This window comes from Hibiscus syriacus, unplaced genomic scaffold (assembly GCF_006381635.1).
Source record: "Hibiscus syriacus cultivar Baekdansim isolate YM2019G1 unplaced genomic scaffold, ASM638163v2 tig00111621_pilon, whole genome shotgun sequence".
Lineage (NCBI taxonomy): Eukaryota > Viridiplantae > Streptophyta > Magnoliopsida > Malvales > Malvaceae > Hibiscus > Hibiscus syriacus.
Window position 1 is genome coordinate 3,549,172 of NW_024063138.1, and position 23,866 is coordinate 3,573,037.

General features: G+C 35.6%; 3 pseudogenes; 1 reads left to right on the top strand and 2 right to left on the bottom strand.

Annotated features, from left to right (window-relative positions):
* Positions 1-12,082: 12,082 nt before the first annotated feature.
* On the top strand, positions 12,083-13,352 carry LOC120165917 (annotated as a pseudogene).
* An 887-nt stretch (positions 13,353-14,239) lies between these two features.
* On the bottom strand, positions 14,240-16,321 carry LOC120166084 (annotated as a pseudogene).
* Positions 16,322-18,587: 2,266 nt separating this feature from the next.
* LOC120166085 lies at positions 18,588-20,333 on the bottom strand (annotated as a pseudogene).
* Between the last annotated feature and the right edge of the window lie 3,533 nt (positions 20,334-23,866).

Genomic DNA, 23,866 nt, shown 5'->3' on the forward strand with positions numbered 1-23,866 from the left:
GCTAGTCTAATGGAGAAAATTAAAACAAAGTTAGGACTTTGGTCGAATAGGTGGTTGTGTTATGTAGACAGGTTGCAACTGGTTAAAGCTGTCTTATTTAGCATTGCAAACTTCTGGCGCAGACAACTAATTTTTCTTGCTGTTGTGATTAAAAGGGTGGACCAGCTTTGTGCTAGGTTTTTCTGGAAAGGTGGAGATATTTCAGCTAAGGGAGCTCGAGTGAGTTGGGAGAGTATTTGTACCCCTAAATCTGAGGGGGCCTAGGTCTAAAACATTTAAAATGCTAGAATAAAGCTTGTGTACTACTGTTGGTGAAGGAATTGCTTATTGCAGAGGGTTCACGTTGGGTTGCTTGGGTGAGAACATATGTTTTTAAAGGTGCTGATTTATGGTCTATTGAATGCAAATCCCTATTTAGCTGGAGTATACGAAAAATTTTGAAAATGAGGGAGGAAGTTCAACCTTTGTTCTCTGGGATCATGGATTGGGATAAAGTTAATATCGTTGGCTGTGGCAGAAGATCAGGGGGGAGGAAAAGATAAGGTTTTATGGAAAAAGCTCGTCTGGTATCCTGTGCACATTCCAAAGCATTCTCTCATTGCTTGGATGACTATTCTTGATAGATTGTCAACCGCTGATAGACTTATTCGAATGAGAATTGAGGTAGATGATAAGTGTAAATTATGTAGAGATGTGGCTGAGACTCGCAACCATATTTTCTTTGAATACCCTTTCTCGAAGGCTGTTTAGGAGGTGGTCACTTGGCTATGCAATGTTGGCAGGATTGTGGGGAGTTGGGATGAGGAATTGGATTGGACGATTTCTCGATTCAAAGGTAATATTCTTGTTATACTTAGGGTAGCTTGGTGTGCATTCGTATATTGTATATGGGAGGAAAGAAATCATAGGTAGTTTAGGGGCATTAGTAGAGATATTGATAGTATGGTGAATTATATTAAAGAAGTTGTTAGGGTGAAGGCAATTAAGATGGTCATTAAGAATTTAACAAGATTCTTTGTTTAGCTAGGGGATTAATACCTCTTAGGGAAGATGTTGTTTGATCATTGTTGATTGTATTGGTTACAGCAGTGAGTTTTCTATTGCTTCTTGGATAATAATATGAGAAATTTATCTAAAAAATATATACGAAACATTATAAACAACCTAGTAATTTATATACTTTAATAATATTTTTATAGGAGCATGGATAAAGTAACTTGGATAAAAAAATTATTATTATTATTTCTTGAGATCTTAGGTTCAAACATTATTACGAATATCAAAGATATTATCATTTAATTTCAAATGGTTGAGACTTATTTTTAAATATATATTATCTTGTAATTACTTTAGTTTAATCAAAATAATAATAATATTTTATAAGAAGGGATATAATAATAAAAGGAAATATTAATTTCTCTAAAGATTCTCAGTTCGAATAATAACCAAATTTTTTGAATAATTCTGTATGATTATAAAACAATATATATTTATAATTTTTTATCATCGACAACGCATACACTATAAATATAACTGTCCAAATTCAAAAGAGAAATAACCTCAGTGACCAAAAATGTCTTATAATATACGATTTTAACCAACTTTTTGGATTTGCCAAAATGACAATAAATCGCAATGCGATTGATAATTCGCAACGCGATCTCCGGTATCGTAAATCAGTTTCCAGATTCGCAACGCGATTCTCACTATCGCATTGCGATTTTCCAAATTCGCGTTGCGATTTTCCTAATTCGCAATGCGAATACGTAAATCGCAATGCGAATACGTAAATCGCAATGCAAATACTATTCGCATTACGAATACGTAAATCGCAATATGAATATGTAAATCGCAATACGAATATATAAATCGCAATGCGAATCTGACTATTGCAACGCTAATCTGACTATCACAACGAGATTCTGACTATCGTAACGAGATTCTGACTATCGCAATACTGAATTTCAAATTCGTAACTCGATTTTTGAATTCGCAACAGGTTTTAGTTTCACAACACAAATGTTTTGGGTATATAACTACGCAACAGCAACAACTCATAACCTAAATCCCTAAATCGCAACTCATTCCATCTCCATCTATCACTCTCTCCGGCGACATCCGTTCCTATATCCAACGACATCCTTCCCCATTCGGCAACAGGTTTTAGTTTCGCAGCTCGTTTGTTTAGTAAATTAATTTACAATAATGAAATCATCTAATATTGATCATGTTTGGATAGATTTGTTTTTGGGGTCATGGGAGAATGTTCATGGTTTTACAATATATGCCTTTACCCATGAATCTTCAACTAAAACTGTCATTAAAAAGTTAACTTATGAAACTCTAATGTTACGTGTTGCAAATAAATTGAATTTAGAGCCCCTAAGTGGATTTAGGTTATCTTATCAGAGAAATGGTAAAGTTTATTTGTTAACCGACAATGAAGATGTTGAACGATTAATTGCTTACATTAGGGTTTCAAGTGATGATGTTACATTGTATGTTTTGAACCTAGAAGTAGTGAAGTTGGGTCAGTAGCGGGTAGTAATCAACTAAGTTTTTCAACCCCAGTTTATGGTGCTCAAAATTTAATGGTTCCACCACAATTTCATCACCAAGCAAATATTGTTTCACCACATTTCTAATACCAAACACAATCTCAAAACCCACAACATTTCCCTAATTCAAATCCCAATCAACTTTCAGCACCAAATTCCGGTTTTCGTATTGACCAGTTAGACGATGATGAGCCAACAGAAAAAATTGTGAGTACTAGTCAGTATTCGAAATTTGATCTTGGTCAATACCCGAACTTTGATCTTGGTCAATACTCGGATTTTGATGATTTTTCAGAAGAAGAAACAGACCCTGCGTGTAATGATTTTGATATTGGTCAATACCCGAATTTTGATGATGAACAGCCGTTGCCGAGAAAGATGTTATTGATGATAATGAGGAGGAAGTTACGACTGTAAATGAACATGTTAAACATTCATTCTGTAATTCATATAACCTTGAAGAAGAAGAAGAAGAAGAAGAAATCCCCAAAGAAAAGTCCCCGAAGAAAATGCCACGGGAGTATAACTGGAATATGCCAGAATTACTTCAGATATCGGAAGAAGAGTTGGTAAAGATAGCAGTTGATTGTTACACAAAAATTATTCGTATCAAGAAAGATGATTGTTTTGATACAAAGGAAGACTTGAAGATAGCTTTGTATACGAAATGTGTGGAAGATGGCTATTAACTAAAAGTTAACAAATCAAGCAAAGATCGTTTCGACACAAGGTGTATGATTGACAAAAACTGTACGTGGCGTATGATTACAAAGAGGATAAAAGATTGCGAAATGTTTCAAGTTAGGACTTTTATTGATAAACATACATGTTCATGAACACAAGTTTTTCTTCACCATAGACAGGCAAACAAAAAGGTGTTGGGTGGTTTTCTGGCTGAGTTAATGTTTTTGAATGGCAGGGTATATCGGGGACATGAAATTATGACTGACATGAATGCTCGGTTCAAGATTAGTATCTCATATTCTCAAGCCTGGAGAGCCAAATGTTATGACTTGGAATTGTTGAGGGGGTCGCCAGAAGCATCGTTTGCCCAACTACCGGCTTATTGTCAAAATTTAAAGCTAAAAAATCATGGGTCGGTAACTCATATCAAAATAGATAGAGATGGACGCTTTGAGTTGCTGTTTATCGCCATTGGTGCTGCGGTTAGTAAATCAATATAATTTTGTTGACTCATTTTTGTTAGTTACATGCATTTCACATTTAAATGATTATATTTCTTGTGTATATGATTTTGTAGATTCGTTCGTTTATTACTTGCATGCGCCCAGTTATTATAGTTGACGGAGCACATTTAAAAGGTCGATACCTTGGAGTAAACTTATTAGCAGTAGCCATGGATGCTAACAATGGGATACTGCCAATAGCTTACGGGGTTGGCAAATCTGAAACCTCTGATTTATAAACATGGTTTATGGGGCATCTTAGGGATTGCATAGGTCCTATTAGCAATCTGACAATCATATCCGATAGGGCAAACTCAATTGACAACGTTGTTAGAAGGTGTTTCCCAGATGCTTTTCATGGACTTTGTGGTGTTCATTTGTATAGAAATCTAAAATCAAGGTCAGCTGGTATAAAAAAATCACAAATGGACATACTGGAAGGCTGTAAAAGCTTATCGGGAAGTGGATTTTAATAAGCATATAAATTGTTTAAGACGTGTTTTGCCTTAGTGTGCTCAAACACTAGAAGATGTCGGGTTTGAAAGATGGTCAAGAGTACATAAACTTGGAGCAAGATATGGTTTCATGACGTCTAATAGTGCAGAATCAATCAACGCCTAAGTCGTTATTCCCGGAAATTACCCATTACTATGTTAATGGAGTTTTTTCGAGCCTCTATTCAACAGTGGTACTACAAGAAAAGAAACCATGCATGTATTATTTCTTTAAATTCGTAACTTATCATATATTTTACTAAGTATTATTTATTTAAATTTACAGGAACATTGGAACATCGTGTTACACCATGGACTGAAAAAAAGATAACGAAACGTGTTGTGAAGTCAACGTCATGGAGAGTTGAACCATGTTCAAACACTTTGTTTGAAGTACTGGATAATAACTTAAATGGGCTTGTCGATCTAAATGCAAAGACGTGTAGTTGTATGAAATGGAAAACATCTGGTTATCCGTGTGGCCATGTTATAAAATTTGTCTTCATCTAAACCAAGATGATTCAAGCGCATACGCTATGGATTGCTACACTACAGAATTATATCAACAGACTTATATCGAGATTGTCTACCCTATTCCACATCCTTCTGAGTGGGACATACCAGATGACTTACAAACAGTTTTGCCACCAGCAATGGACAGAAGGCTACCTGGCCAACCAAAAAGTCACGATCGTATACCGTCTAAGGGCGAAGAGAAGAAGAGATCGACATGTAGTCGGTGCAAGGAAAGTGGTCATACAAGGTGACATGTGGATCACCAGTGCCATCACAATCATCTTTTCCTCTACCAAATATGGATCCTCATCAAATCCCAATCACAACCGGCTTCACCTTTTGGGGCTGTTAACTTAGGTGATTTTTAAATGCAAACGTTGTATTATGTGTATATTATGTGTGAACTTTTAACATTTTCAGTTAGGCATGTATTAGTAACTTGAGTTTGAACATTGCTATGATGTGTTCAGTTGTTATCACTTATTAGACATTCATTTGACTATCGCAACGCGGAAATCGTAACGCGAATATGACTATCGCAACATGGAAATGACTATCGCAACGCGAAATTCACTATCGCAACACGGAAATGACTATCGCAACGAAAGAATCGCAATGCGAAATGAAAATCGCAACGAGAGAATCGCAATGCGAAAATGAAATCGCAACGCGAAACTAAATTCGCGTTGCGATTTTCATTTTCGCATTGCGATTCTCTCGTTGCGATTTTCATTTCGCATTGCGATTCTCTCGTTGCGATAGTCATTTCCGCGTTGCGATAGTCTGTTTTGCATTCAACATAATGCATATTGAAATCAACAAATCAACTATTACATTTCAATCAATTAAACAAGCACAAATAATAATTATGTACACATCAATTAAACAAATCAACATTTATAAATCATCTTTTACAAATCAATTAAATAATCAAAAAATAATAATAAGAATTATTTCCTCATCAAATTATTGAATCAACTTTTGCACCCATACATCCATTTCACGCAGCTCACTTTAGGATTAACCTGCAGAAACCAAACATTGAATCAACAACACTTTCTACACATCTAAAACTTACAAACAGCAAATTATTGAATTATAGCTACTTAACCAAACATTTTCAAACCAAAAAGAGTATATATATGTTTAATAACACTTGCATTTGACTTACAAATTGTTTATGGACACTTTCATAACGCGGATGCATGTAGGCAGCGTCTCGCATACATCGCTCTAGCCATAAAATGTCGAAACCACAAGCCTACTGCACCTTTATCTCTATCGGTGGGAGGTAGAAACTGTGTACTTCCTGTCGTCAAACGCTCCAAGCACATGCATACGAGAGGACCACAATCCCCTCTGGCTTTCTTCGTTTGTTGTGGCGCGGTCTCGTCTCTGATAACTGTAGCATTGAACTTCTTTGGCTTCTTGTTTCCAGAATTAGTTCAATAATTAATTGCATCCAAGAATTTAGCCAAATGAGAGCTCCATCCCTTAATAATATCTCTCAAATCAGACAATGATATGTAATTTATCATGCTGTCATATACTATTGTCTTTAGGGATGGGAGCTGAAGCTCGACGAGAAGCCAATGAGTACGGTCCAAAACAGGGATAAACACCTGCATCGAAATATAATAATTCAAATTGCGCACTTATTTATGAACACCTTTAAAATATTTAAACAAATATATTAACCTTATCGACCTCCCACCATGCAGGATAAAGTTTAGCTTGTCCATTAGCCAACACATATGATTCATGTCGTTGATTCTTCAAGTGAACTACGTGAAAAGACATCGACATAATTGTATATCGCGTTTTTTTTATATTTTTCTTCAATTTCCTTACAATTAGAAGACGTGTCACCCATGCATCAATATGCTGTTTTACAAAAAAAGACATATATTAGTGAATTACATAAATTTTTTAAAAAATTAATCAAACTGAAATATAAGAAGAAATATAAGACTTACCCCCCATCAAAATAGCCATTGTCTTCAACCCCTAATAATACACCCCACCAAGACCGTTCAATCAACAAATGCATATCATCGTTGAGTTTGTATATGTCAGCGTAACACCCTTGGCTCCGCTCATGTAGATAAAAATCAACTGCGGTCTTAGCCCAAAGGGTATTATCCAGAATTATTTCCGGTAGTTGTTTCCTCTCCACTTCATCTGCTGGAATGGTACTGGCCGGTAACTTATATGAAAACCAACAGTCATCTATCATGTTCGGCACGTTAGGGGGCTTCTCAATAATTCGATATATTACGCCGTGTGAATCGGGCTCTATAATGTTGGGAGGGACCTCTTCAACGATGACAATGGCCTCTTGAACGGTGTGAGGGGACTCTTGAGGGATGATAGGGGCCTCTTGAACGATAGGGGAGGCCTCTTGAACGATGACAGGTGAGTCGGGTTTTTCTTACGGATTCTTCGCATATTGGGGTGAACGGAGACGTAATGGTACGTGCACGCCGTCTGATGCGTGAACTCCGTCTTACAAGAAAAACCCGACGTAGAGCATCCACCTTAGCGGGCCGCTAAAAAAAATTAATACATAAATCAATAAATAATCAGACGTGATATTAAACAGTGAAAACAAAGACAAATATATTTCAAACTTGCACGGTATTCACCCAAGTCATTATTATATCATTGTTCACAAAATGCATCAGATAACATTCCAGAAGTAAGCACTTATATAAACATTTAAAAGGACAACATATAGGTTTAGTGCTAAAGAGTAGTAGTTTATTCTTGAAACTTAAATTTTCAACACTGTGAAGTTAGTATCTATCTTTTGGTTGAAGTAATGCAATTCATTCAAGTTTCAATTTGCAGAAGAAGAATAGAATCTGAAACTTAAAATCGCAACGCGAAAATGACTATCGCAATGCGAAAATGACTATCGCAATGCGAATTTGACTATCGCAATGCGAATTTGACTATCGCAACGAGAGAATCGCAATGCGATTTTCATTTCGCATTGCGATTCTTTCGTTACGATAATCAAATTCGCATTGCGATAGTCATTTTCGCGTTACAATTTTCATTTCGCATTACGATTCTCTCGTTGCGATAGTCATTTTCGCGTTGCGATAGTCATTTTCGCATTGCGATAATAAACTATTCTTCTTCTGCAAATTGAAACTTGAATGGATTGCATTACTTCAACCAAAAGACAACAAAAAACAAATACTAACTTCACAGGGTTAAAGAATAACAGTTAAACAGTATTGGCAGCAACCGAATGAATTTACTAAGCAATCTAAGTGAAATTACGAGTAAATTTATCATCTAGTTAAATATGAAAAAATATTAAACTTACCTCGTTGCGTAGAGTATGAACCTCGTTCTGCAACGATACTACAATCTCATGTAGAGCTGCTACCTCACCACGTAAAGTAGACACCTCAACACGTCATGCACCATTGTCATCGCGTAAAGTGCCGATCTCCTCACGCAAGGCATTGACCTCATTACGTAACTCCCCTAACTCATCCCGTGGAGGTGGAGGTGGAGGTGGAGAACAGGGAGATAAACGTCATAGCATCTTTGCCGGTCGCCTATCATGAGGTGATGGTGGAGAAGAGGCTCGATGATGTGACAGAATAGGTGATGACTCTCGTTGTGGAGGTGTATATTCGGGTCGATCAGGTGATGGCTCTGGGTGAGGTGATGGCTCTCGAAGTGGTGGCTGCTCATCATCCGTGCCATCAAAAAAAAGCTTACTAGCTTGCCACCAATCAGTGGCAAGCTCAGCTTCCGTGGGTATCAGCCTCTGTAATGGAGTGTTGGCCTCCTAACAATATAAAAGCTCAAACAAAGTTAAACGTGTACTAGTAATAACTTGTTTATAAACATATGGTAGTATTTGTGTTAACTTACATTATTTATTGTAGTATACGATAGTAAATCTTCCCATTGCTGCAAGGACCGCTTCCTCTTCCAGGAAATAGCCCTAGGGAATATCATTAGAAGTTTTTAATGCATATGTCTGCATGGCGGGAAAGGCCTCAAATATCCAAATCTACAAACAATATAATAACAAACATTAGTAATTGTTAAAGAATTAATTATAATTTTGGAAACATTATATAAAAATTATTACCTTAAAGGCCCCAAATAAAGTCTGACAAAGTGTATTTGGAACCATCGCCACGTAAACTTTTCCGATCATTAAAGGCAGACGACAACTTATTCCATGTAGCTCTCCATAGATACGAACCTCACGGAAACATGTTCCATGCATTTAGGTCCTCTACCAATTTAATTAGATCATTAGGAATAGGTTGTCGGGCCTCTCTGCCTAAAAAGTCAGCTTGCAAAAGTATTAGAAGGCATACTCGGACAACATCGACGTCATCCATCCGAGTAAAACCATCTTTCTTATTCAATAATCTCGTCAAGTCTTCCACGTGTAAATTCGACTTCTCCGTTGACAGCTCAGGAAAAACCCGGGAAAACCATGATAAGCGGGTAATATGTCTAGTGTACCGATCTACATCATCGTGTCCGAAGCGTAGACCGGTGATTAAGCAAAACTCCTACCGCCCAAAACACGTATACGCCGGTGGAAAATCAAACCATATCTCTTCATCACGACGTTGTATAGTCTCTGGTAGATCGCTAGTCATGGTTTGAAGAAATAGATGGGTCAACATAGCATCTCCACCCGGATGTTGTACTTTCAGCCATGGTCTGAAGCAAGTATCCTCAAATATTTTTCTTTGTGCATGTGAAAGCTTCGACGCAATTGTTTTGGCCAGGCTTACTTTATTTCTTAAGGTCAATTGAGCCGAATAAAAGTTATGCAAAAACAATAAACATATCAATTTAGATATACCAAAAACTACACTGTGAAGATATGAACAATAAACATAAAGAGTAGTAGTTTATTCTTCAAATTTAAATTTACAACACTGTGAATTTAGTATTTGTTTTTGTTTTTTTGTTGAAGTAATGCAATTCATTCAAATTTCAATTTGCAGAAGAAGAATAGTTTCTGAAACTTTAAATCGCAACACGAAAATGAAAATCGCAACACGAAAATGACTATCGCAACGCGAATTTGACTATCGCAACGCAAGAATCGCAACGCGAAATGAAAATCGCAACGACAGAATCGCATTGCGATAGTCATTCTCGGTTTCAAATACTAAAATTGAAAGAAACTTGAATGGATTGCATTACTTCAACCAAAAGACAAAACAAAGACAAATACTAACTTCACAGGGTTAAAGACTAAACAGTTTAGCAATATTGGCAACAATCGAATGAATATAATAAGCAATCTAAGTGAAATGGTTAATCTATTATTGAAAACACTAGTAAACTTATCATCAATTTCAATATGAAAAATCTAATAATAATGCAAAATTTTCAAAATAAAAATAATTAAAAAAACTAACCCCCGGTGGTTGATTTGGTTGATTTTCCATTTATGACCGTGAATGATTTCGCCGGAGATGGAGACTGATATCGTCGGAGATGGGGACTGATTTCGTCGGAGATGGGGACGGATGTCGCCTTAGAGAGTGAGAGATGGAGATGAGACTGAGTTGTGATTTAGGGTTTTAGGTTATGAGTTGCGATTACGAGATATATTGTGGACGGTTCAGTGTTCCGATATATTAATATATTCGTGTTTGGAATTTGAAAAAAAATATGTGTTGGATACGAATGGCGCTATGTAAATCGCATTGCGATAGTCAGATTCGCATTGCGATAGTCAGATTCGCATTGCGATTTACGTATTCGCATTGCGATTTTTCAAATTCGCGTTGCGATTTACGTATTTGCATTGCGAATTAGGAAAATCGCAACGCGAATTAGGAAAATCGCAACGCGAATTTGGAAAATCGCAATGCGATAGTCAGAATCGCGTTGCGAATCTGGAAATTGATTTGCGATACCGGAGATCACGTTGCGAATTATCGATCACATTGCGATTTAGTTGGTCATTTTGGCAAATCCAAAAAAAAATTTGGTTAAAATCGTATATTATAAGGCATTTTTGGTCACTGAAGTTATTTTCTCATTCAAAAATTATAGGAAAAATAATATTCTCTTTATTCAATAATATCACTTGATGATTTCATTATCATGTCAATTTTTCTTTCAAATGTTAACTATAATTAACAAAGTTAAAAAAATGAATAATTAAGTGGATATATATATATATATATACATATTTCTTGATTTTTTTATTATTAACAATTATATTTCATCTTGAATATTGTCAAATATAAATATTAAGGATATTACCAGTTTGATTTTTTTATTTTAAAATATTTTTTAACGATTTTAAATAGAATAAATTGAATTTAGATGATCGTCTCACGATAAAGTTATATAAAATTTGATAGGAATAAATTAATTAATAGATTGGATACCAATAATTAATTAAAAAAATAAAATAATACTTTTTTCATTTAAATAGATGAAAACAAAAGAAATAGATTAGTTAACAAAAAGAATAAGGAAATAAAAAAAATCCTAAAGGAGGACAAGTACTGAAAACGAAACATCCTGCATTGTTAAAAAACAAGGCAAACAAAAGCAAAACTCTCCCACTCTGTGTAATCTGCAATTTTCCCCATCTGGTTTTCCGCAACCACTCTTTTTTATTCTTTCATTAACGATTCTTCCATTGAACAATCCATCGTCGCTAAGAATGGGATCCATTGTATTCCCCTGATCTTCAAAGATGTCCCGAGATGACGTCTCTTACAGGTAATGTACCTTCGTTTACGCCTCATCTGGATTTCCAGTTAAAACCCAGAATCGTACCATTTTTTTATTGAAATTTGCTTCCTTAGTGTCGAGTTATTTAGGAGCTGAATCATGTATTTTTAGCAACGTATGAAGTGAAGTAATTGGAGTCAATTGATGGTTTTGTATGTGAATGATTATTCATCGATTTTCAATTGTTTAGCTCTCCTGGGATGTTGCATCCACAGGCTGTATGAAGATTGCTATTTATCATTATGCGTTCTGATCTTGTGTTTGAATCAATCATAGACCCTTGTATCTCATTTTTGGCAATGGTTTTGTTGTGGAATTTATTGTATTTCATGATGATATATGCAGCAGTGGATCTTGTGGTTACCCTTTGAACTTGACCTCTTCCAGTCGAATCGTCTCTGGTATAAGCTCTGAGTGTCGCAAATCCGTGAAGATCGGTCTTGTCTCCTTTCTATCTGTTGATCTTAGTCGATTCACGCAGGTTGATGAGGTACATTGCTTTCCTGTCAGTTGGGGCCGTTACCGATTAAAAACCAAACTCCTTTGCCGTAAATGTGTTCATATAGGGTACGGGGATGCGCTTGCTCTTTGCGGTTTTGACTCTTCCGATTCGTCTAGTGCTGCTTATAAAATGTTTAGCGTAAAGATCAGAGCTGTGCAGCCTTCGGAAGACTGCTAACAAGGTTGACATGGTGGACGGTGTTACTTCTATTATGCTTCTACCTGATGATTGCCTCTGTTTTATTTTCAATTTTCTCTACTGTAGGACTGACCGAGAATCATTTGGCCTAACATATCACCGCTGGCTTAATATTCAGAACTTGAAACGTCAGTCATTACAATTTCCATGTTCTCTCGGTACTGACAGCCCTTCCTTGTTATCTCAAAGCTGTTCCGACATCAACTCATTCCATCTTTACAGGATTCTTAAACGTTTTCAGCATTTAGAGTACTTATACCTTTCTGGTTGCACAGAGCTGCAAATTCAGCTCCAAGTTACTTGAAACCCTATGGTTCAAGATTGCAAACCCTAAGTCTGGACTGTTGTTTTAGAATCAGCGATTATGGGATTTCCTTGGTTGGTGATGGTTGCCCCTCCTTGACTACTATCAGTCTTTATCTATGCAACATTACCGATAACGGGCTAGAAGCTTTAGCCAACACTTGCTTGGCTTTGAGGCTTGTGAATCTTGCTTATTGCCCACATATTTCTGACTCCGGGTTGATAGCTCTTTCTTGAGGATGCTGCGAGCTTCAAGCAATTAAGATATCCAATTGCAGGGGTGTAAGTGGTGTCCGCTTAAGAAGTTGTTCAACTCTGGTTTACATCGATGCTGAGTGTTGTAATCTTGAACCCGAAGGAATAATGTCCATTGTTAGTGGAGGGGGGCTTAAGTTTCTGAACATTGCCAGTTTAAGTTGCTCAAACTTCAGAAAGGGATTGGAAGCAATCGGGAGTGGATTTGCAGCGGGGATTAAAATCCTCAGTCTTCGAATGTGTAGAATTGTTACCGATGCTTCTATTGTTGCAATTGCAAAAGGGTGTCCGCAACTTCAGGAGTGAAACCTGGCACTGTGTCATGAGGTTAGGGTCCTGGGATGGGCTTCCATTGGATCAAACTGCCATAATTTAGAGAAAATCCATGTGAATCGGTGCCGAAACTTATGTGATCAAGGGCTGCAGGCTCTAAGAGGAGGCTGCAAACAGCTCTTCGTTTTGTACATGAACCAGAACAGCTCGATAGGAGCTCTTTAAACTGTATAGGTGTAATGTCAAGATTAAGTTCGAAGAAGTAATGTCGATAGAGCCTAATTGGGACAACTTAGATTACAATAAGTAAAATATTGATCACCATATTTGGGATGAAATAGAAGCATTTGGTGCCGTATGCGTGAGGCAATTTGCATACAGCATAAGACATTTCCTATGTTTTATTATTTTTCTGTTATTATTGGAATTGCAATCTATGTTTTATTATTTTTCTGTTATTATTGGAATTGCAATCTCTTGCATTCAGTTTAGGACAAGATGAAGAAAAACACCTAACTAGATAACTTGTGTTTGGTCCATCAGAGACTGCCGCACTTTTATTTTTCTTCAATCATTCTGGTTTTTTACTTTTAGTTTTTTTTTGTGGTTTGATTATTTATCTCTTTTTTATTTTTATTTCTTGTCCTTAAAATCCATTTTTTATGTTGAATCGATATGTGTTGTATTCTTCTAGCTAAAGAAACAACAGCTCAAGGCAAATGGTTAGCTGTGGAAACAAAATCAGTCTTTCCATTAAAAAAAAAGGGTAAACAACATATTTAGTCGTCCAACTATTATCGATTTTCTACTTTGATAATTGAACTTTCATTTTTTTTTTGGTAAATCACTCACTCATCCTACACATTTTCCCCCCTAAAATGATCATCGATTGTTAAAAGATTAATGGAGATAATGATGTGGCCTGGTATGATAATAGTTTGTCTCTAAAATTTATATATTTTATCAATTTGATCATAATTTATAAATTATCTAATAAATTTAATGAATCACCTTTTATTGCCTTAGCATTCAAGATGTCTAGTAGTACATTTAAAGACTATTATTAAGTCTCAAATTTTTTAACACTACTTGGAGTACTTAACAGAAAAATACTATGGTCACATGCTTCGGATGAGTCCCACCTAGCCGTCATCATGCAGAAATAGTACCTGGTGCAAGTGGCGTATTAATCTCATATGTGCTCTGGCCAAGCCTTTCTAAATTTTTAGGTCAATCTCTAGTTGTTGATGGTCAAACTAATTTTCTCCCCATACATTGTCCCAGGCACCACTTGGAGCAGCCTTTGGCCCCTCGATGAAGTTTTGATTCCCATGAGGATTATGGGGTCCTGGGATTCTGGGAGGACCTGCTTGATTAAGCTTTCGGGGTTTTGTTTTGATTCCCAGCAGTCTTAACACGAATCTAGCCAATTCTCCATACAATAGTCCTCCGCGATCAAAAAGCTGCAAATAATGATGCCATGAGTCAACATGTAACAAATGTCACTCACCAAAACACAATTTTCGTTGATACAACTATTAATTACTTAAGAAAATCAACTTAATTTGATGATTCCATATCAAGTTGGACAGATGGGGAGGTAAGAATAGTAAAAGCAGCACCTGAAGAAGAGCAGTCATAACCATGTGAAATGCTTGTGTATTCTGGTCTATCAGAACAGATATCCGGCCAACGCAGTTAACAACACCTTGCATCTGAAATCAGTGAAGGAAGCAATTGGAAGTATGATGCAGTGAAAATGCAACACAAAGGTATATAGATACATAAATAAATGGCGTGCAATAGTGGCCCCAAATGTTTAGGACAACACTTCCTAATCTTATTCCCATGTAAGATATGATCAGCTTACAGTAACCCAGAATCTAAATTGATTGTCAGAAAAGTCTGGAGTTAAATAGCAGCCATCAATTGTTTCTGACATTTCAGCGTTAAAGAAATGTCACAATGGTCAATGGACATGCACTCCATGCAAGATCCTGAGCAATCTCAAACCATCAAAACTACAATTGATACCTTCCTCTCCATAGGTCAACTTTAGTTCTTTAGAAAATTGATGGTGAAATGATGAAGTACGTGCATATTTCCTGGAGTGCATATCTTGAGCTCAAGAACAGAGCAAATGAAAAAAAAGAATCAATGGCAAAGGTGGTGGGCTGTCATTACAGCTAGGATCAGACACAAGCATGATATTGTTTACATTTAATCAGATAAAATAAAAGACCCAATTAGCTTCGAAATAAATTACCACGCGGAGGAAGGACATCCAAAAGCCTGGTGGGGATGGGGGAGCACCAAAAGGATTATTTGGATCTTGCTCACCATATGGACCTATGCCCATCCTATAACCACCCATTGGACCCCAAAGCCACCGAGTCCACCGCCATACATTCCACCACCGTATATTCCAGAGTTCCCATATAGACCACCATAACCTCCTCTATACATGTTGCCATACAATCCACCGCCATAAGAACCTATTCCACCATATGATGAACCATACATTCCCGAACCATACCCCGAGTTGTAGTTTAAGCCAGAACCATACCCTGCATCAAAAGCACCAAATTATACAAGCTACACAATGATTAACCATCGGTATTGTAATAGATGAATTAAAACTTTACCTCCATAAGAGCTTCCATAATTCTGTTGCTCCCAGGGCCTGCTGGGTAAAGGCCTACTAATAGCATTTCTATTCACAGCAGCAGTTGCATCAACAGTTGAAACAATCTCGCCTGGTCTTGCTGTTCCGGACGCCTCGACCACATCACTGGTGGTTCCAGGTGAGGATGGCTTAAAGGGTCCGGAACCAGACGTGCCTCCAGCTTGCTGTTATAGTTCGAGGTAAATAGAAGAGAAATCGAGAAAGTAGATAATAGGAATAGAGAGAATTTAGAGAGATTTCAGAGAAAGAAATTCTTGTTCATTCATAACATATGGAAAATATCCTCTCAGCCGTTTTTATTTAGTTACAATGCTAATAGAAAATAGCCAGCTGGCTGTCCTTTCTAACAGAATATAACAACTCATTTAATCTTCTTCTTTTACAGATATTGAACTAGTGTACTCGGGTTGCTTTACTTCTTCTTGGGTCTGCTCCAGCTTCTTCGGATTCGGTTCGGCCTGCTCCTTATCAGAAGGTAAGTGATTAACCTCTCCCCCACGTGCCTCAATCCCTAATCTTTCATGCTCAATCCCTAACCCTCGTATTTCTTCCCCCAATTCTTCTTCGTGCTCTCGCCCTTCTCCTCCCACCATGACAATTCCTCCCCCTTTAGACGATCATTGTCCCCAAGGATCAAAGTATCGAATTTGTGGTAGCAAGACCACAAAAATCTTCCAAGTTGCAAAAGAAGGAAATCCATCCCAACTAATTAGCCATTGCTTGTAACCAACAACACCCAATATCACCTGGTTAAAATGATCCCTAGGATGCACCGTCGGAACATGTCCCAATCTCATCAATTCAATATTGGCTAAAATCACTTGTGCAGTCCATTTAGCCAACTTATTCGCATTATCCTTTTGATTTATATATGCAGCTTCAACGCTCAAGGAATAAGCTGAGTTGATATTATCTTTAACTTCAAGTAATGGCTCCTGAGATGTCTCGAGGACAGTTTTCAGTCTAGTCTCTTCATGGAGAAACACTAAGGTAGTGTTTGTTTTTGCAGAGGTAAAAGGTCTGTAGTCTGCGGATCACATCTGCAGGCATCTGCAGCAGAAGAGGTGGACCAAAAGTCTGCAGTCTGCAAGAAGAAGACTGTTTGTTTTTTAACGTTTGCAAACTGTTAAAATGAACTGAAATATAAATAAACTGATTTTTTAAACTTAAAAGAGTTTTGCAATACTGAGATTTAAATAATTTTAGTTTTACAATACTGAAATTTAAATAATCCATACAACTACAATAATAAATTATTTAAAATAAATTAATCCATATTTTAAAATAAATCAATCCATACTAATAAATTATTTAAAATAAATTAATCCATACAACTACAATAATAAATCAATCCATATTTTAAAATAAATCAATCAATCCATACAAATAAATTATTTAAAATAAATCAATACATACTAATAAATTATTTAAAATAAATCAATCCATATTTTATAATAAATCAATCCATACTAATAAATTATTTAAAATAATCAATTCATATTTTAAAATAAATCAATCCATACTAATAAATTATTTAAAATAAATCAATCCATACAACTACAATAATAAATCAATCCATATTTTAAAATAAATAAATCAATCCATACAAATAAATTATTTAAAATAAATCAATCCATACTAATAAATTATTTAAAATAAATCAATTCATACTAATAAATTATTTAAAATAAATCAATCTATATTTTAAAGTAAATCAATTCATACTAATAAATTATTTAAAATAAATCAATCCATACAACTACAATAATAAATCAATTCATATTTTAAAATAAATAAATCAATCCATACAAATAAATTATTTAAAATAGATCAATCCATACTAATAAATTATTTAAAATAAATCAATCCATATTTTAAAATAAATCAATCCATACTAATAAATTATTTAAAATAAATCAATCCATATTTTAAAGTAAATCAATCCATACTAATAAATTGTTTAAAATAAATCAATCTATACAACTACAATAATAAATCAATCCATATTTTAAAATAAATCAATTCATACTAATAAATTATTTAAAATAAATTATTTTAAAATAAATCAATCCATATTTTATAATAATTTATTTTATAATAAATTATTTTATAATAAATTATTTTAAAATAAATAACCTTATTAAATTATTTAAAATTATTTTAATAAATAAATTTATTTTATAATTGTTCTTAAAGATGTTTGAAGACCTTTGAAGACATAAAACCAAGTCTGCACCAAGAAGAGCTCGCGCAGACGTTTGAAGAGCTTCTGTCTTCTAAAAAACAAACAGTCTGCGAAGCCTAATGTCTGCGCGTGGTCTGCACGACGCAGACATAAGTAGTTTGAAGAGCTTGCACAGTGAAAACAAACACCACCTAAGCCTCTAGCTATTCCAACACAAATCTTTTGCCAAGTATGACAGTTCAGATTTATGCGAGAGTTTTCCGGTCCAAACAAAGACCGAGAAAGGCTATTATTTTCCAAGTACTCGTATACTAGCAACAATTGATTCTCTTCAATACAACAACTGTAAAGTTTCACAAGATTGGGACGCTGCCAACATGAAATCATGCCCATCTCATTCAATAATTCACGGTTTCCCTTACTCGACTTTTAAGAGAGCTGCTTGACAACGATTATTGTTCCATCGGCTAGCTGACCCTTGTAAACAGGTCCAAATCCACCTTCATCAATCTTGTTTCCAAAATCAAAGTTGTTAGTTGCCGCCATTATTTGCTTTAAGGTGAAAGAAACTGTTTGCAGATCCAGTACCTTGAGATCTTGTTCTCTCTGGCTCTTGGTTTTAAAATAGTATCTCCAGATTAGAATCCCAGATGCCAAGAATACGAGAACTGATCCTACAACACCAATGACAATTGTGAAAGTCTTTGTTTTCTTCTCCTCATGCTTGGGTCTGAAATTGGGATTGTGAAAGTCTTTGTTTTCTTCTCCTCATGCTTAGGTCTGAAATTGGGATCGACTGAGATGGCTAATATGAGTTGGCCATGGACTCCTCGAACAGGAATTGCTTGAGTGACTTTTCTATCCTCAAGAGCAAGAATAGTCTCTCGGAACTTGTGGTCGACTTCTTTAACTGCCTTGTTGTCTTCTAATCCAACATCCTCAAAAGCTGAGAAAGCATCTGCAGACAAAATTTCTGCCCACTTGTAACTGTAATATCCAGCAGCATATCCACCTGCAAATATATGGTTGAAAGCACAAAGAAATCTATCTTCTGGCAATGGAGGGATTACTTGTGTTTTTCTAGAAACTCTCTGATCAACGTCATAAACAGATTCAGACCCATCTGGTATATATTTTGTATGCAACTCGAAATCCAGGATAGCAAATTTAATCTGACAAAGGCTTAGAGAACCAACACAGAAAGTCCTTGCAGCAAAGATCTTCAAATATACCTCTTCAAGCAGGCTCTCCCCTGTTTGATAATTTTTTGCAATGCTCATCAGTGTATCCCTGTGATAACACCAATTTTCCATGAGCTGGGACAGCAACTCAACAGCATCCCACTCAATTCCCCGAATGCCAGCTACTAGACCCTCATCTTGCTTAGTCAACATACGCTGACGTGCATGGCCAAATTCATGGAAGACAATTTCTACTTCACGGAATGTCATGAGGCTTGGCTTGTGCCCGAATGGTGGTGTTTGATTACACACCATGTAGACAATAGGTAACCTTGAGGTGGTACCATTACGTGACAGTACTCGACTTCGAGAAACGACCTTATCCATCCATGTACCTCCCATTTTCTCTGATGGACGAGAGTATGGATCAAAATAAAAGTAGGCAATTGGACTACCTGAAGAGTCTTTGACACAGTAGAACCACACATCATTGTTCCATAAAGGAGCCAGGCCATCAGCTGGTTCAATATCAATCTCGAAAAGTACCTTGGAAAGGTTGAAAAAGCCATCCATAACCTTTGAAAATGATAAATATGGTCGGAGTTCTTCTTCATTGGTGTTGTATTTTGACTCACGAAGCTTCTCACTCTAGAAACTCTTGTCCCAATGGCTCAAATTATCAGCTTCTAGAGCACCTTGACTTTTGGAGAAACTTCTTAAATCTTCAAAATCCTGGACATCAACATTCCACGAAGCACTCCGAAGCTTTTCTAATAGCTCCTCAGCTTTATCAACAATTGCCATTTTTATTGCCATGCTTTCCTCAACATAATTATTGTAATTGAAAAGGTTAGCCTTCTCCAACCGAAGTTTCAATATATGATTGATGATTGGTGTATTATCCAAATCACCACTTGATGCATGTGTTATATAAGCACGGTAAACTTCCTCACGCAAAGCACGGTTACGAGCATGTTGCATAACTGAAATAAAACTCAGAGCATCAAGCGTAATCATCCATTCCAGCTTTTGTTCTTCAGACCACTCACGGTCGGAATCACTTTTCAAGTGTTGGGCACTAGTGATGGATGGCATTTTATCAAACACTTGGCACCCATCATTTGTGCCTTTAATTGCAGCAGGTAACGACCCCGTTTCAAGGATGTTTTGGTCTTGTTCCACCGTCTTTCCTGTCAAGACCCCCAATATCTGATCCATGTAGCTTTGAGTCGTCGTCATCCTAGCTTCCAACGAACTGATACGTTTATCTTGTGCCTCCCACCACTTGGGAGGGTTGGTTTCATCATTTGCTTGCTGTACTGTTTTTTAAAAATCCTCAATCTGCTTTTTAATGGCAGAGAGATCAGCAGATTCGACCTTGGTTAGGTTCTTCTTTTGCATATCCAATCTTCAATTTGCCAGGAATTAAGGCTCCTGATACTAATTGTTATAGTTCGAGGTAAATAGAATAGAAACCGAGAAAGTAGATAATAGGAATATAGATAATTTAGAGAGATTTCAAAGAAAAATTATTGTTCATTCATAACATATGGAAAATATCCTCTCAGCCGTTTTTATTTAGTTACAATGCTAATAGAAAATAGTCAGCCGACTGTCCTTTCTAACATAATATAACAACTCATTTAATCTTATTCTTTTGCAGATATTGAACTAGTGTACTCGGGTTGCTTTACTTCTTCTTGGGTCTGCTCCAGCTTCTTCGGATCCGGTTCGGCCTGCTCCTCATCAGAAGGTAAGTGATTAACATCTCCCTCATGTGCCTCAATCCCCAATCTTTCATGCTCAATCCCTAACCCTCGCATTTCTTCCCCCAATTCTTCTTCGTGCTCTCGCCCTTCTCCTCCCACCATGACACTTACTCCCATGGTTTAGGCGGAGACCCACCGGTAGCTGCTGTTGAGAATGTAAAATTACAGTCAAATTGCAAGGGGTTGCAAATATTCAAATTTGTTAACACCCAATCCAAGTTAATTACCCTTTAATTTATTGACCTTATTCTATGATTATAAAAAAGAATCCACCAAAGAAAACCCATAATCAGAAACATGAATTGGGCGGATTCTTCAATTCCCTTGAAAAGACAACCAATCAAACAGAAGCAACTAAATGAATCAAGCAATAATAACTGAAAACCCTACAAGTGGAGATTTCTAACATTGAATCGATGGATAGGTCAAAACAGGATGATCTAAACTAACAAAGAATAAACAGAATAAAGAAATCGGACCTTGTTGTTGGGAATTAGAAGCCATGGATACTTGGTGAGATCAACCGATGAAGCAATCTGAGGAGAGCGCCAAATCGCCTCGGCAAACAAAAACAAATAATGCCGATGACTTAAGCGTATTTGTTGGGACACACACCACCTTCATGTTTTTTTAGTCGTTTCGTTTGGTCTTCGTTTAGTTATTTTTTATTTTGGGTAAAGTACACCCGGAGGTCACATTTATTTAAACGTTACAAATAAGTCACTAAATTAAAATATTATTACAAACATGTCACTCGTGGTTAAAATTAAGATAGAATATTGACTTGAGCTGATACGATAGTTTCGGTCCTTAAAACTTATATAATTTATCAATCAATCATAATTTATAATAATTTAATAAATTTAAATCTTCATATTTAAAGTTTACATCATTTTAGTCTTTGTTATTTTCTTAAATTAAAAAAATTATTAAATTGGCTGGATTTTTAAATATTAAAATTGAATTTATTGAATTATTTTAAGTTATAAAAAATTGATAGATTACATAAACCAAAAATATATTTATATAAGATCAAATTATCTAAATTTTAACGATATAGTGATCCATTGTAAAAATATTTTAATTGAATGATTTATTTGTACATTTTAAAATTTAAGCAGTTTATGTTTTACAAAACCTATATATAAATAAGTGACCTTGAGTGAATTTTACCCTTTTATTTTTTATAGTTTCTGGAGCCCCCGCCGTCCTATTTGAAGGCTCTACACCTCGTTTTAAATGCCTGGATTCGGTGCTTAAAACAATCATTTCCCTCGGACATGTTAAATTATTTTTTAATTTTATCTCTTAAATTGCTATTTTTATATCAATTTATTTTAATAATAATTAAGAATGATAGTACATCGGGTTGATTGAATGTAGGGTTGTTTATTCGGTTAAAATGGTGGTCGATTGAATCAAATTATCATATAAAATATATTTTAGTTAATTAGGTTAATTAATCGATTTCGAACAGAATTAATCGTTAACCAAATTTTAAAAAATTTATTAACCGTTTCCCGATCGAACTAATTCAGTGACCGATCGAATTAACCGAATTAATTCGATTCAGTCGATTAATTCAGTTAAAATCGAAAAATGAACACTTGAATGAAGTTTTTGGTCCATCAAAACTTAACTTGAAAACTAAGCTCATCCACTTTTACGTGATCTGACTCAAGTTTAGGAATTCTATCAAATCCAAAATTTTATTCAATCTTTTAAGTCAAAATTCGTATCTACCTAAATAAAGATTTAATTTAAAATATTATTATAGTTATCCCTAAAAGTATAAGAAATAACTATAATATTAGATTAGATTAGATTAGATGAGGTGGTATTTATTGAAAAATTATGATTATTTTTAAAAATAAGGCATAATTTAATATTATAATTCATCCCCTTCCTCTTTGTTTCCCTTTACCTGATCAATTACTTGAGATACATCAATTTTACAATTCTAAACCATTCCTAGATTTCCATTCTGTACAACCTCACAAATCACAAAACATTTGTTTTCTTTCGGTAATGGCTGGATTGGAATAATCAACAGGGTTTGTCCAACATGATGGCAACTGCTACAAAAGCCAATGATATTCCCGTCGATTCGAACGACGACGAAGGCGATATCGTGGTCGTCCTCTTGGCTGATACGCAGTCGGCGCTGAGGCACAACCTTGTGTTGTAGTAGCTCCGATGATAAAAAAATAGTTCATCGGTGAATCTGAGACGAAGAACGTGAGAAAAGAGAAAGCGATGTATTGGGAGTTGTTAAGAGTGAAAATCCTACTAAATTTTACAGAAAATGGCTTTTATTGGATTGACCTTGTTAATTGGGCTTAAGTTTGATACATGCTTTAGATAGTAAACCCAATAAACAATCCTATTTGCGTATTGTAGCTAGCAAGTTCAAGGCCTTTGTTCGTCTCCTTCACCATTAAAAAAGGTTTTTTTTATCTCATTACCCCTAGCGAGTAAATTAATTGGTTCAATAGGCCACTCAATAATTTAATTTGTAATCTACAATAAATGTTACTGTGAATCACAAACCCATTACATCGAGGTGACGAATTTAATAAAAAAATATTTTTTAATGATCTTAGATCCATAAGCCCCACATGAACCAATATTATATTACATTTCTCAAAACTCGTCAATTCGAGGTATTCATTATAATTACTAACATTCATTACAAGATTAGCAACCATGGCTATAGTGCTGGTGTGATCACACCAGACCTTAGGAACCTCCTTAACTTTAACTATCATATTTGCCAATGCATTGTTGATAATTTCAGAATTGACATCAACAAGACTATTATACTCTGCTTCAGTAGTTGAGATGCATCCACTAATTGCAAAATCATCAATAATTACCCAAAGCTTTTAATCAAACTATTTTTTGAAAATGTTGGATTTTAGGTCTAAGATTATTTTAAGATTTGCTAATATTAAAGTGTTTAGATCAAGAATATTTAAAACATTATGGGTTCATATACAAATA